The sequence below is a fragment of the Danio aesculapii genome, chromosome 3 (genome assembly GCF_903798145.1).
Source record: "Danio aesculapii chromosome 3, fDanAes4.1, whole genome shotgun sequence".
Lineage (NCBI taxonomy): Eukaryota > Metazoa > Chordata > Actinopteri > Cypriniformes > Danionidae > Danio > Danio aesculapii.
Genome location: NC_079437.1, coordinates 43,877,105 through 43,889,157, shown reverse-complemented (window position 1 = coordinate 43,889,157; position 12,053 = coordinate 43,877,105). Strand labels below are relative to the sequence as shown.

Here is a 12,053-nt window from a genome sequence, read left to right as displayed (position 1 = left end):
CGGTACTGAAGTTTTAAAAACTTCCATTTGAAGTGTTTTAAAGGCGCGATTCATCAGAGGATCACTCGTGTGTTAGCTTATAGACAAACCAGCTGATCACATGTCTTTGAAACGCTCCAGTGTTCCTGTATCTGTGGTTAAACAGAGTAACGGGTGAGTTCGATGAACTGATGACCTTCAAGGCCAATCACAGTCATTTCTGTTGAGCACGTGAACACAATTGCAAATCAACTCTGTTCAAGAACGTGCTCAACAAGCGCTCAAACATTCATGGGAAGTGGAAGTTTTTTAAAACATCAGTACCGATTGGTATCGAATTTCAAATCAAATCAAAACAAAGTCCATTTCCCACTAACATTTGAGCACAGTTCAGCTCGTTCTTAAACTTTGTTTTGGACTTTGTTTTGATTTGATCTGGAATTCGATACCAATCGGTACTGAAATTTTAAAAACCTCCATTTCCCATGAATGTTTGAGCGCTTGTTGAGCACATTCCTAAACAGAGTTGATTTGCAATTGTGTTTATGCGCTCAACAGAAATGACTGTGATTGGCCGTGAAGGTCATCAGTTCATCGAACTCACCCGTTTACTCGGTGTAACCACAGATACAGGAACACTGGAGGGTCCAGTGTTCCTGTATCTGTGGTTACACTTAGTAAACAGCGGTGAGTACGGTAAACTAACTGATGACCTTCACGGCCAATCACAGTCATTTCTGTTGAGCACGTGAACACAATGGCCAATCAGCGCTGTTTAATGTGCTCAAATGTTAGCAGGAAATGGATGTTTTTAAAATTTCAGTATTGATTGGTACAAAACTCCAATGTGACAACACTAATGTACACACTAAGGTAGCTTTTTTTAAGAATCAGTGACTAAATTCTTTGAGTATCCCAAAATGGTTCTTCAATGGCATTGATGTGGAAACTCTTTTGAGGAATGTTGACTTTTAAGCATGTACTCTAGGTTAAATATCACCATTACTTGAGAACTGCTGAAATTGAACACAATATTCAGTAACACATTCATTTGTCTGAGGTTATCCGTGAATATGCTACATAATTACTCGCTCTTGTCCATGTTTTTGGTAATCGCCAACAGAAAGCATTTGAAAACACTCCCAGATGTCCCCAGTTGGAGCGAATGCACTCCGTTCCACAGTCAACCCGCTTGCTCTCTTTTACATCCACAGCTGCTGATATCATCAAGAGGAAGCTCCGTCCTCGTCTTCCTGTAAGGTGTGATGGCCAATTAAAGCAGTCTCTAACTTTCGGCCTCCATCATAATACTGATGTGCTCAGCGGAGGCTTGCTGACTCACGGCTGAAGGCCAGGCTGGAGAGGGCGTCTGGGGCATGAGCTGACCTGGAGTCCATCGCCCCTGCAGGCCTGGGGTTGGTGGAGGACTCATGGCCCAGTTGGTGTGAGGAGCTGGCGATGTGGCCATTGAAGCCATGGGGCTACTGCTGCCGAAGCTTTCAGAGGCTTTTAGGCGAGAGAACATGGCCAGGGCATCGGGGAAGTTTGGAGGTGTCGCTGGCGTGTTGGCTGGAGTGCACATCTGGAAACAAAGAGAGAGCCTTTTTAACACCAGTACAGTTAAAGGGATAGGGTGAAGTCAGCTAAAAGAGGCCATGTTGGGTAACAATTTCAATCCATTTCAAGCTTTATGTAACACTTTAAGCTGCCTGCTTTAAAAAAAACAACTTTAAATTGTTGTTAACAAGTGTAAAAGCAACAATGCAAGATCAGTTATTGTGATTGGATACAGAAATCTACAATCTACTTTGCCATTTTTTCCAAATAGGGCCTGAACCTGAAGGCTTTTTGGTTTGTAAATATCCGTGGATTTTTGCGAATGGTTTTGAGAGTATAGTAATTAAAAACTCTAAACATTTTATTTAAACACTTTTATTTAAGGTATGCAATGCAAATCCAATTAGATCGGCTTGTTTGATAAACAAAGCAACTTTCTCGTCTAATAGATCTACTAAAACAGTGTTTCTCAACCACGTTCCTGGAGGACCACCAGCACTGCATGTTTTGGATGTCTCTTGTCTGTCACACTCATTTCAGGTCTTCCAGTCTCTGCTAATAAGCTGATGATCTGAATCAGGTGTTTGGTTCAGGAGACCTGGAAAATGTGCAGAACTGGTGGTCCTTCAGGAACGTGGTTGAGAAACAATGTACTAAAAAGTCAGATAATATTACTTTACAAACTGTATTAGAATAAATTATATAAACATTTGCATATTATTCAACAATATTACTGAAATTAAATTTAACACAAATTTAAATAAGTAAATAAATAGACTCCATGATGGGATAAAAAAACAAAAAGGTGGGAATCTGGGCTTTTCTACATGCGCAGATTTCCATGTGGGCCTACTGAAAACCCATTTTAGCTGACTTCCCCCTAGTTCAACCACAAATTAAAAATGTTAAATTCAGAATTGGTTTTTCATTCCAATGCGCTACTTTTCCACTGTTTTTCAGTGTAAACCTGCGCTTGACAGTGCATGACCGTTATACTCGTAACGTTCCCAGAGAACACAAGCATTGTTTAACACATAGTGAAAGTAAAATAAATAAATAAACAAACAAAACAAACAAACTTTTCCATGCAGCGCTGCTCTCATCAGTGTCAGTTTCAAGGGACATCATTAACGGGGTGGTCCACTAAGATATCATATTTTAAACTTTAGTACATGTGTAATGTACCTGTGTGAACACCGTTATGCTGTAATGTAGCAGAGAAAGCTAAAATGCCGTCCAAATGCTGCTATTTCCACAGAGCTCATTCTGTTTCTGTATTTGAGCTTCCAAAGGACACGACACAAAGAGAGAAGTTCTCAAAATTTAATTTTAATTATGCTCCAGAGAATATAAAGCTATATAGCTTTGACAAAGCTTCAAGAATCTCTCCCAGTTCAGTCCTGGATTCGGCTAAACTCAAAAAAGGAGCAGCTCCAACCATGATAGAAGAAGCTGTAGATTGTGACAAACAACCTGTAAGTGTTTTTATTTGTTAAAGTTGATCTATTACATGCACAGTTTCTAGCGTTAACATAATGTTGTAGCACGGACGTAAACAATAGGAAATGCACTGTTAACAATTTAGTTACAAATTCATATGTATCAGTCAAACCGCTGTAAACAGCCACAATCTTCAGCAGTGCTGCAGTGTGTCTCTATGCGGCTACTTTTCCTGCGTTTTACATCTCAAACGAACTTGCAAAAGATATGTGAACGTTTTATATTACTTACAGATGCTTATTCGAAATTTATGAGAAAGACACTCTTCAGATTTTATTTTAGAGAGCAGGCATGAAGTTCAGCTGTGTCCTCTGTGTCATTCTTGTCTGATTCAAACTGATATGGCTAACAGCTACTGTGAATGACTATATTTACACTGCAAAGCGCGTGCTTGTAGGGGCATAATGCATTTCCTGGTGACGTAGAGCCGATCCACGAATAACAGCACATTATATTACTGACCAATCAGAGTCTCTCGAGAGCGGGCCTTTCAGAGGAACTAGGAAATACGCTAGTCGTTTTCATGTTAGCTGAGTAGCAGTATATAATCAAGTATGATATATGGAAAAGTAACAAATGAAGCATGAGCACATATTGCTTTGCATCTTATAAACACAACCACGCCTTAAAAATACACTCTGGACCACCCCTTTAAGAGTAGAAGTACTTATAAGTCCATTTCTCATTGTAGAGCGAGCAAGCAAACACGGTGGTGTTTAAGAGAGTGAGTACCCTCAGGTTTACACAGTACTATTTTTGTTTAATAACACATACATTTGTTACAGTTATGCGTGGCATCCACAACAATCAGAGCATTTTTAAAAACACAGAAGACCTGATTTGTTTGTATATGCTGGTGTTCTGAAATGAAATCCAATTTTTTTTTTGTTAAAGTGACGCATATACATTTACAATTACTCTCGGATTGGTTTTCTGGACTATTGTGTATCATTCTGATTCACCAAACCCCTCCCATATGATCATTACACAACATGTAAATGGCAAGTACAGATGTCGGCAAAATATGTGCATACCCAGTGAGCATGAATGGTCATCTATCATGTGTTTTAGCCATAGACTGTAAAATATATGGACGTAGCATCCGTGACGTCACCCATAGGTTCTGAACACTGCAAAAGAAGCTACAAGTAGGCGCGGCCAACCGTCGCCATTTTGTTCGCGTGTCATCGCACCCACGGCGGGAATACCAAACAAGGGCAAAGAGACGGAGAGTGAGCGGAGCTACAGACACCTGCTGGCACTTTGCTTAGACCTGGCAGACAGACTTTACTTTGGGAGAAATACTTAATACTCTATTACCTGCGACTCGTTTGTGTTCTGACCACATGTGCTTGGTTGTACACTATATCAATAAAGTGTTTAGACTTTTTAAAAACACTGCTGTAATACATTGAGCCACTAAGCATTGTTCTTATTCTTACAGCTAATCAATCTGTCACATTCTGGAGTGCATTACAGGTCTAAAGAAAAAATATTAATGATAAATGATCTTAAATAAAACAAATACATTTATAGAGATGGTATACAAGTTTATAACTTTACTCACATGGGAAACGGAGGCCACATGAATGGTTTGTGAGCACAATTAAGTGCACACAGCATCCCATATCATCTGATAATTGTAAGAAATAAGTTCAAAAGGCAGCTGACTGTGTCAAGCCACATAAAACAACACAAAAATACGATGAATATGCCGAGATCAGTGGCTAATCTGCCGGATTCAGCTGAGGTGAAGTGACGGCGACCAGTGGGACCTAGCTGTCACTCAAGTGGCCACGCCCTTAATTATGCAAAACTTAATATAACCTAATATAAAGGAAATGGATGAGTTATAAAAAAAATTCACCCCCCTCACAGTCGTCATGAAGGGTAATAATAGCTCTATGAACCAAAATCGTTCTTTGTACCAGGCTGTAAACACCTTTTTTTCTGCGGTAAAGATGGCCATTCTAACAGTGGGCTCAATTGAAATTTGCTCTATTATGGAGCCAGGACTAGTGGAATTTTGATGAATTGCAGTTTCAGTTACTTCCGTATTGGCTTCCCGAGGGAGAGTGGGAGGTTGCCGCTTGGTTTTAGGCTGTGTGGATGGAGATTGTTTTTTCTGAAGTGCAACAAAAGCGCCAGAGCAGACGAGGAGAGTTTTCATTCTTAAATGTTTTAAAACTAAAAAAAAAAATACTAGTGTAAACCACCCCAGGATAAGAAATTCACTGTGGCCGCACTGCACAGGACTTGCCAGAGAACTCTCCAAAGAAATGCATTTGTGGTTTGTAAAGACAAATTCACCTCATTCAGCCATAATTCAACCCTTCACATGTATGTTTTTAAATTCTTCAGTCGACCCCCGACAGTGTGCGCTTCTGAGGAAACGATGAGTACAGTTTATGTGCATGAACTAATCCTTTAATGAATCCTTACCTGTTTGATTTTTACAGCTATTTCAACAGAAGGGAAAACTGATGGAATTCCTGAAAGTGAATCATTTTAAGAAAGAAAGGATTGAGGAAATGTTGTAGTGACTGAAGGCTCTGGACCTTTGGACACACAGGAGTTTATACAATAATGATTGTCCACCTCTCCTGAAAAAAAAAACAGCAGCCTGACGCCCTGACACAAACGCTACTATAGCAACGTTTAGCCATTCAGAGGCCAGCTTTAAGAAGATAATAATCGGAGGAAAACAACAACCGATGACGTCTTTTGTGAAGCCGTTCAAAACAAACTGGATTTAAAAGAATCTTCTCTTTTGTCCTTTGACACAAGACAGATTTGCCTTTTCAGTGAATATAACTGTTTTTATTACAAGAAAATTAACCCTTGCTGAATAAATATATGAGTATAGTTAATCAAATGTTATGAACTTATATACAATCAGTTGATTATTATTACTAAAAGCGCATTGTTGACTGAGCAGAGAGGTTTTATATAGAAATATTAAGTATACTCTCAAAACAGGGATATCAATATAAAAAGATATCAAATTAAGTTTGATTTGTTTACATTTTGCATTTTAGAGAATGTGTGTAGATTATGGGTGAGAGCGGTAAGATTGTGTGTTGATGGGTAAGAGCTGTGTATACTTATGGAGGTAATTCACAAAAGCCATGTCGGACATGTCTTTATTGTGAACAACAAGTAAAGTACCAAGTATTTCATTAATTCACTTGATCACCAAAGCTGGTGGATATCAGCAGTCAAGTAAAACACTCAAACCAGTCAAAAACAAAAAAGGCACATCTTTACTGTTGATATCTGACCATAAGTAGAACGTTAAAACTGAAACCTGCACACGAAATGTAAAAAGCGATTCCCAAGAGCTTACTCACACAATTCACACACACACTAGTGTCGAGTGACATGCATATCATTCATAATTCAGCTGTCTGCTTGTACTGGCAGGTGTCCAAATGTTTTAGGCAAACATACACTAGGATTGCACAACATTACCTTTCACCTTCATTTTACTATCATCATAACTGGTTTGAATGTTGTTAATAATCTGTTCAATCATCTCCTTTGCTTTGGATCAGGGGTGTCCAAACTTAGTCCTGGAGGGCCGGTGTCTTGCAGATTTTAGATCTAACTTGCCTCAACACACCTGCATGGATGTTTCTAGAAAGCCTAGTAGGAGCTTGTTAAGCTAGCCCAGGGGTGTCTGATTGGGGTTGGAACTAAACTTGCAGGACAAAGTTTGGGCACCACTAGCTTGGATGTACTTAAACATTTAGGCAATGTAGTACAGTGAACATCGGCTAACAGACGTATATAAACTATATTATTGCTGTTATCGTAATTAAATGGATATAAGCACACAGACGTTTAGTTTTTAGCCAGCCACGCCGACAGCTTCCGGTAAACTGTGTTTACATTACAAAATCTCCACGTTTAAGATCTGTTGTCTTTAAAGAATAAGCAATCTTAACAGATATCAGGGTTTCAGCAGGTTTCATTTAGTCAAATTTAAGACCCTTTTAAGACTGAAATTTTAGACTTACACAGGGCTAAACACTAAGGATTATTTCTACTGGCCCAGTTGGGCCAATGAAATTTTTTTTTTTGCTCGCCACAAAGAAAAAGAAAAATAATTATAATATTATTTCTAGCAACATACTTCAATGTGTCATAAGACAACTCTAGTTGTATTGACTACTTTCAACATATTTTATTTATATATATATATTTTATGACACGTTTAACATTATTAAAAGTATATTTATTGTGAGGCAATTACATAAATAATCAAAAATATATATTTGTTGGTTTTTGGTACAAATTGATTGACTATAACTTTCTATTCAACCTGATGCATTTCTGATATTATCACGAGGAACTGTGTAATTGTTTTTACTTGATTTAATTGATTTTTCCTTGATTTTATTAAGACAGATTGCTGGTGATTGGATGGACGTCAGCCCAATTGGGTAGCTTTACTTAGAGGAAAATTAAGACCTGTTCAAAATTATTTAAGACCTACAACACCATATTTCAGTGAACTTAAGACCTTTTTAAGACCTAAAATTTTGTTTTTAGAAATTTAGGACATTTTAAGACCCCGTGGATACCCTGGATATACGAAGTGGGTCTCAGAATTTTTCCTCCGCCATGTCTTTAAAATATGAAAAATTATTTTACCTCAGCATTTTAAATGGAGTTCTGCGGTAGCCTGCTGGTACTCACAGTACTATCATCTCGCTTTACGCTTGAACAACTAAATGAATGCTTACGTTTATTTAACTGATTGTACTTTAATTACATTAAGATGTCGATGCTGTAAAAGGAACCTTCTAAATGTAAAATAGCGACAGAAACCTTCCACCGGAAGTTAGCGTTGGCTGAAAAACACTAGCTGTGCTTTTTTTTCTTCTTCTAATTAACATTTGCTCAAGAATACAGATGTGAAGAACAACTGTGATGAACAAAAGCCATGGGGAATAATGCCAACAACATGAGTTAGTACGAATAGAGAGAGAAAAAAAAAATATTAAAATAACACATCAATTGTAAAGTTTTCTAAACCAAGTACAGAAAATAAGATTAAAAAAAAAAACAAGGAAGTTCACTTATAAATAACATCAATACAAATTATATAAAGACACAAAAAACATGTTCAATGTTTTTGTTGCCTTTTTGTAAAAGAGGTAGAGAGAGATTTAATATAATTGTTTATGTCTATTTAAAGATGAGAAAAATGAGGGGTGATATTCATAACTTAGCATTTTTAATGAAATAATTTGCTAGCAAGATTATTGGCTTGCAAAGAAAATAAACATTTTCATATTCATTATTCTTAAATGTAAAAAGTCAAATAAAACATCTTTAGAGCAAAGCTCAAAATCATCATATATGAAACGTACAATAAACTGCGAGATATCTTGCCAAAAATGTCCTTGTATGACACTGGTGACATCACCACAACAGGGCCCATAAGGGTGCGACCAGGTCCCAGCAGAATAAAAACAGCCCTTTCTGGACTATTCACAAGAATATTAGTCTCCATGTGGGTGTACATTGTTGTATTACTAAATATTAACAGTCGTTCATTTCACATGGTGAAACATGCAAGTTGTTTGTAAGTGCATTTGTAGCCTACATGAGGCGAGTTTAAGGGTTAACTGAATTTGATTCGCTTTGCATGTGACCGGTAGTACTACTATTTCTCAGTAATCGAGACAAATTCCTTTACGTTTAGATATTGATTAAAAAACACAGATACTAATAAAAATACGCGAGGTTAAAGCCAGCGAGGCTTTGAACAGACAACAATGCGTCCTTAGTGAAGGCGATCTTGTTGTTATTACGTAGTGTAAACAGCGCGGGTGTCAGCGCGTGTTCTCTCGGTTTCCTGGAATCGCCCTCCCTCCCCACAACTTTGGACACGTTTTGCAAAAACCCGACTCCCATGCGTCCACATTCATTTTAAACCTTAAAACAATAACATATCTAATTAACCACCAAAGGGAGACTTGATGAGCTAAACAAGCAAAGTCGCAAATTTTTAAACGACATAAATAAGTTCTAGAGAGAAACCGCCAGCCTGTGTTTATTTTTGTCTGACTCGTGGTTCAACATGGCGAAGTCATCATAACAAATATAAAAACGGTCAAAACCCAATGACTAAATAACAAGAATATACTCACCATTTGATGGCTGTAAGGAATATTAGCCTCTTGGAAAAATGTACTGAGGGCAGTCTGTAAGATAATACAAAATATATTATTTGTAATTCAACAAATACTCATTTGGAAGTATGCGAATTTAATGATTTAACATAATACAATTTAGTTCGCCTTATCATAATATTTTCTACCCCATGAATGAATCATTTCAATGTCATATTTGTTTAGATTATGTCTGTTGCAGTGTTTGTTTTGCCTGATTATTATAAAATATAAACAACGCGTCAAATAAACAAATAGTTAAATGATTTGTGTACATTTTACTATATTACATGAGATTCATCTTTATGTTCCGTTAAGAGTCCTATCAAGCAAACATACCTCAAACTGCCAGTGTGAAGCTTGTAAAACTGCCTTTGCTTGATCCGCCGCGCATCCTGCTGTAAGGAACAAACTGATTTATCATAACTTGATGCCTTAATTCGTCCATATTCAGTCAAGAAACCGATGCGAAGTCGTCAGTTTAAAGTTTTAACTAGCAGTCTTTTAAAAACGCGCCGCACTAAAACATCAACTTCTCGATTGGAAACAAAAATTGTTGTGAGTTGAAGCGTCCTGCTGAGCGCTCCTGCTGGACAAACGTAGTAAACACCAGGTGGGAATTCTGGGACTTGTAGTCCACTATGCAGAAATAGGAGCCTAGGTCAGTGGTCCCAAAGTGGGGATTCGGGATCCTCTGGGGGACAATGAAGGGGGGTTGCTTGGTGATTTCCAAAAATCTAATAAATTTTATTAACCTTAGAATGACCATATTTTATCCATAACCTCCTGAAGTGATTACATCCTTTAAATTTTTTTTTTCTCTTTTGGATTTCAGCTCTTGGGAACTCTTGGATTATATTGTATTACATACGCAGCCAAAAGTGTCAGATTGATTTTATGCACCAGGTTAAACTTTCTGCCACATTTACAGGACTCACGTAATTAAAAAAAAATTAATGAAGAAAAGACTTGGACCTATTGGTGTGTGTGTGCCATTGCATGCAAGGTTTTCTATATTTTATAACCTCCTCAAAGAATATTGGAGTCGCGAATCACTGGCATTGTTATTTGGGGATTGCAGGCTGAAAAGTTTGGGAACCCCTCACCGGGGAGGGCCACAGCTCAGCACAGTTTAGTTTCCTAACCAACCCCAATAAACTCACCAGATCAAACTAATTGAGTGCTTTAGGCTTGTTTGATACCTACAGATAGGTGTGTTGAAGCAGGGCTGGAACTAAACTCTGCAGGGTTGCAGCCCTCCAGGAATTGAGTTTTGACACCCCTGGTGTATAAAGACAAGGCGTTTCCATAAATAAGAAAATTATGTTACGTTCCCCACAAACACGCCTTGCATCAAACGACGTCACTGTATCTAATTAATAAGAGTTATCATTATTTTTCATCTTTATTCCATTTTGTGTTATTGACTATTTTTGTTATTCAGTGTAATATAAGATTTTTACAACAGGGAACCAGGAACATTTGGTGGCATATCATATGACAATACTAATTCATTGTCGTTATAAATTTTATATTTTGCATTATTAATAATACACTTTTTTATCTATTGGTCAGCAAGACATTTAAAAGAATGATTTAAAATAAAATAAAATGTACTATGATTAGTTATTGTATAACAAACCTCTAGTATATGTGATTACTTATCGTAAGTATAGATTAGAATAAGTTTTTGTTTGTTATACTCTCACTGGCAATAGAACATTTCACTCATATTTTGACCTTTTATCCATTATTCATTCATTTCTTTTCGGCTTAGTCCCAACTTAGTCCGCCAACTTATCCAGCATATGTTTACTTCCAGCTGCAACCCAACACTGGGAAACACCCATAAACTTATGCATTACACACATACACTACGGCCAATTTAGTTTATTCAATTCACCTGTACCGCGTGTCTTTGACTGTGGAGGAAACCGGAGCACTCAGAGGAAACCCACGCCAACAAGGGGAGACCATGCAAACTCCACACAGAAACGCCAACTGAGCCAGCCGGGGCTCAAACCAGCGACCTTCTTGCTGTGAGATGATTGTGCTACTCACTGCTCCACCGTGCTGCTGACCATTTATTTCTCATAATTTATTTTAAATATTTTATTAAACACTACTTGAATTTAATATATTTTCTTTGTTAAAAATCACCTTTTACATACACCAGGATGTCTTTGACCATATTCGAAACAGCGCCAGCAAATTAAAACATGCCAAGCAAAAGCAAAGATACAGATAATTGCATTTGATGATAGAAGGCCTACATTATCAACAGATAAGAGGTGAAAAATAATAAGCTGAATTTAGTAAAGGAAGATCCCCTCTAAAAGCACAAGCATAAAATAACTATTAAAATATTGCTCACAGTATTAGCACTGGTGTATAGTAAAAAAAGCACTATTGTCAAAATGTAAATTGTAAATACACCTAGAAAATGTTAAAATTGTTAAATAGTCATATTTGTCATGTTCCTCATTTATGTTTGTTTTATTTTGTCATGATTGTTTGCAGTCATAATATAATTTAATTAATACACAATATAACATTTATATTTGTGTTATAATTAGAATGATATTTGGTGTTTGGCTATTGCAATGATTTCTATTTAGCATTTGGTAAATTGTATTACACCAATTATCAGTCAAACATAATAATCCATATGTTTATTATAGTGAAACCCTCCATTTCAGAATACGGCATCGCATTGCAATAACTGTAATTATCACTCATTATGGCCTTCATTTTGGTTTTTATAGATATTTTTATCTATATGTTATTCTTGTCTATATTATATTTATCTATATGTTTTTTACATCATAAATCTTG

At 37.0% G+C, this 12,053-nt stretch overlaps 1 pseudogene; it reads right to left on the bottom strand.

Moving 5' to 3' along the window:
• Nucleotides 1–296: 296 nt before the first annotated feature.
• LOC130221545 (UBA-like domain-containing protein 1) lies at nt 297–9,681 on the bottom strand (annotated as a pseudogene).
• Between the last annotated feature and the right edge of the window lie 2,372 nt (nt 9,682–12,053).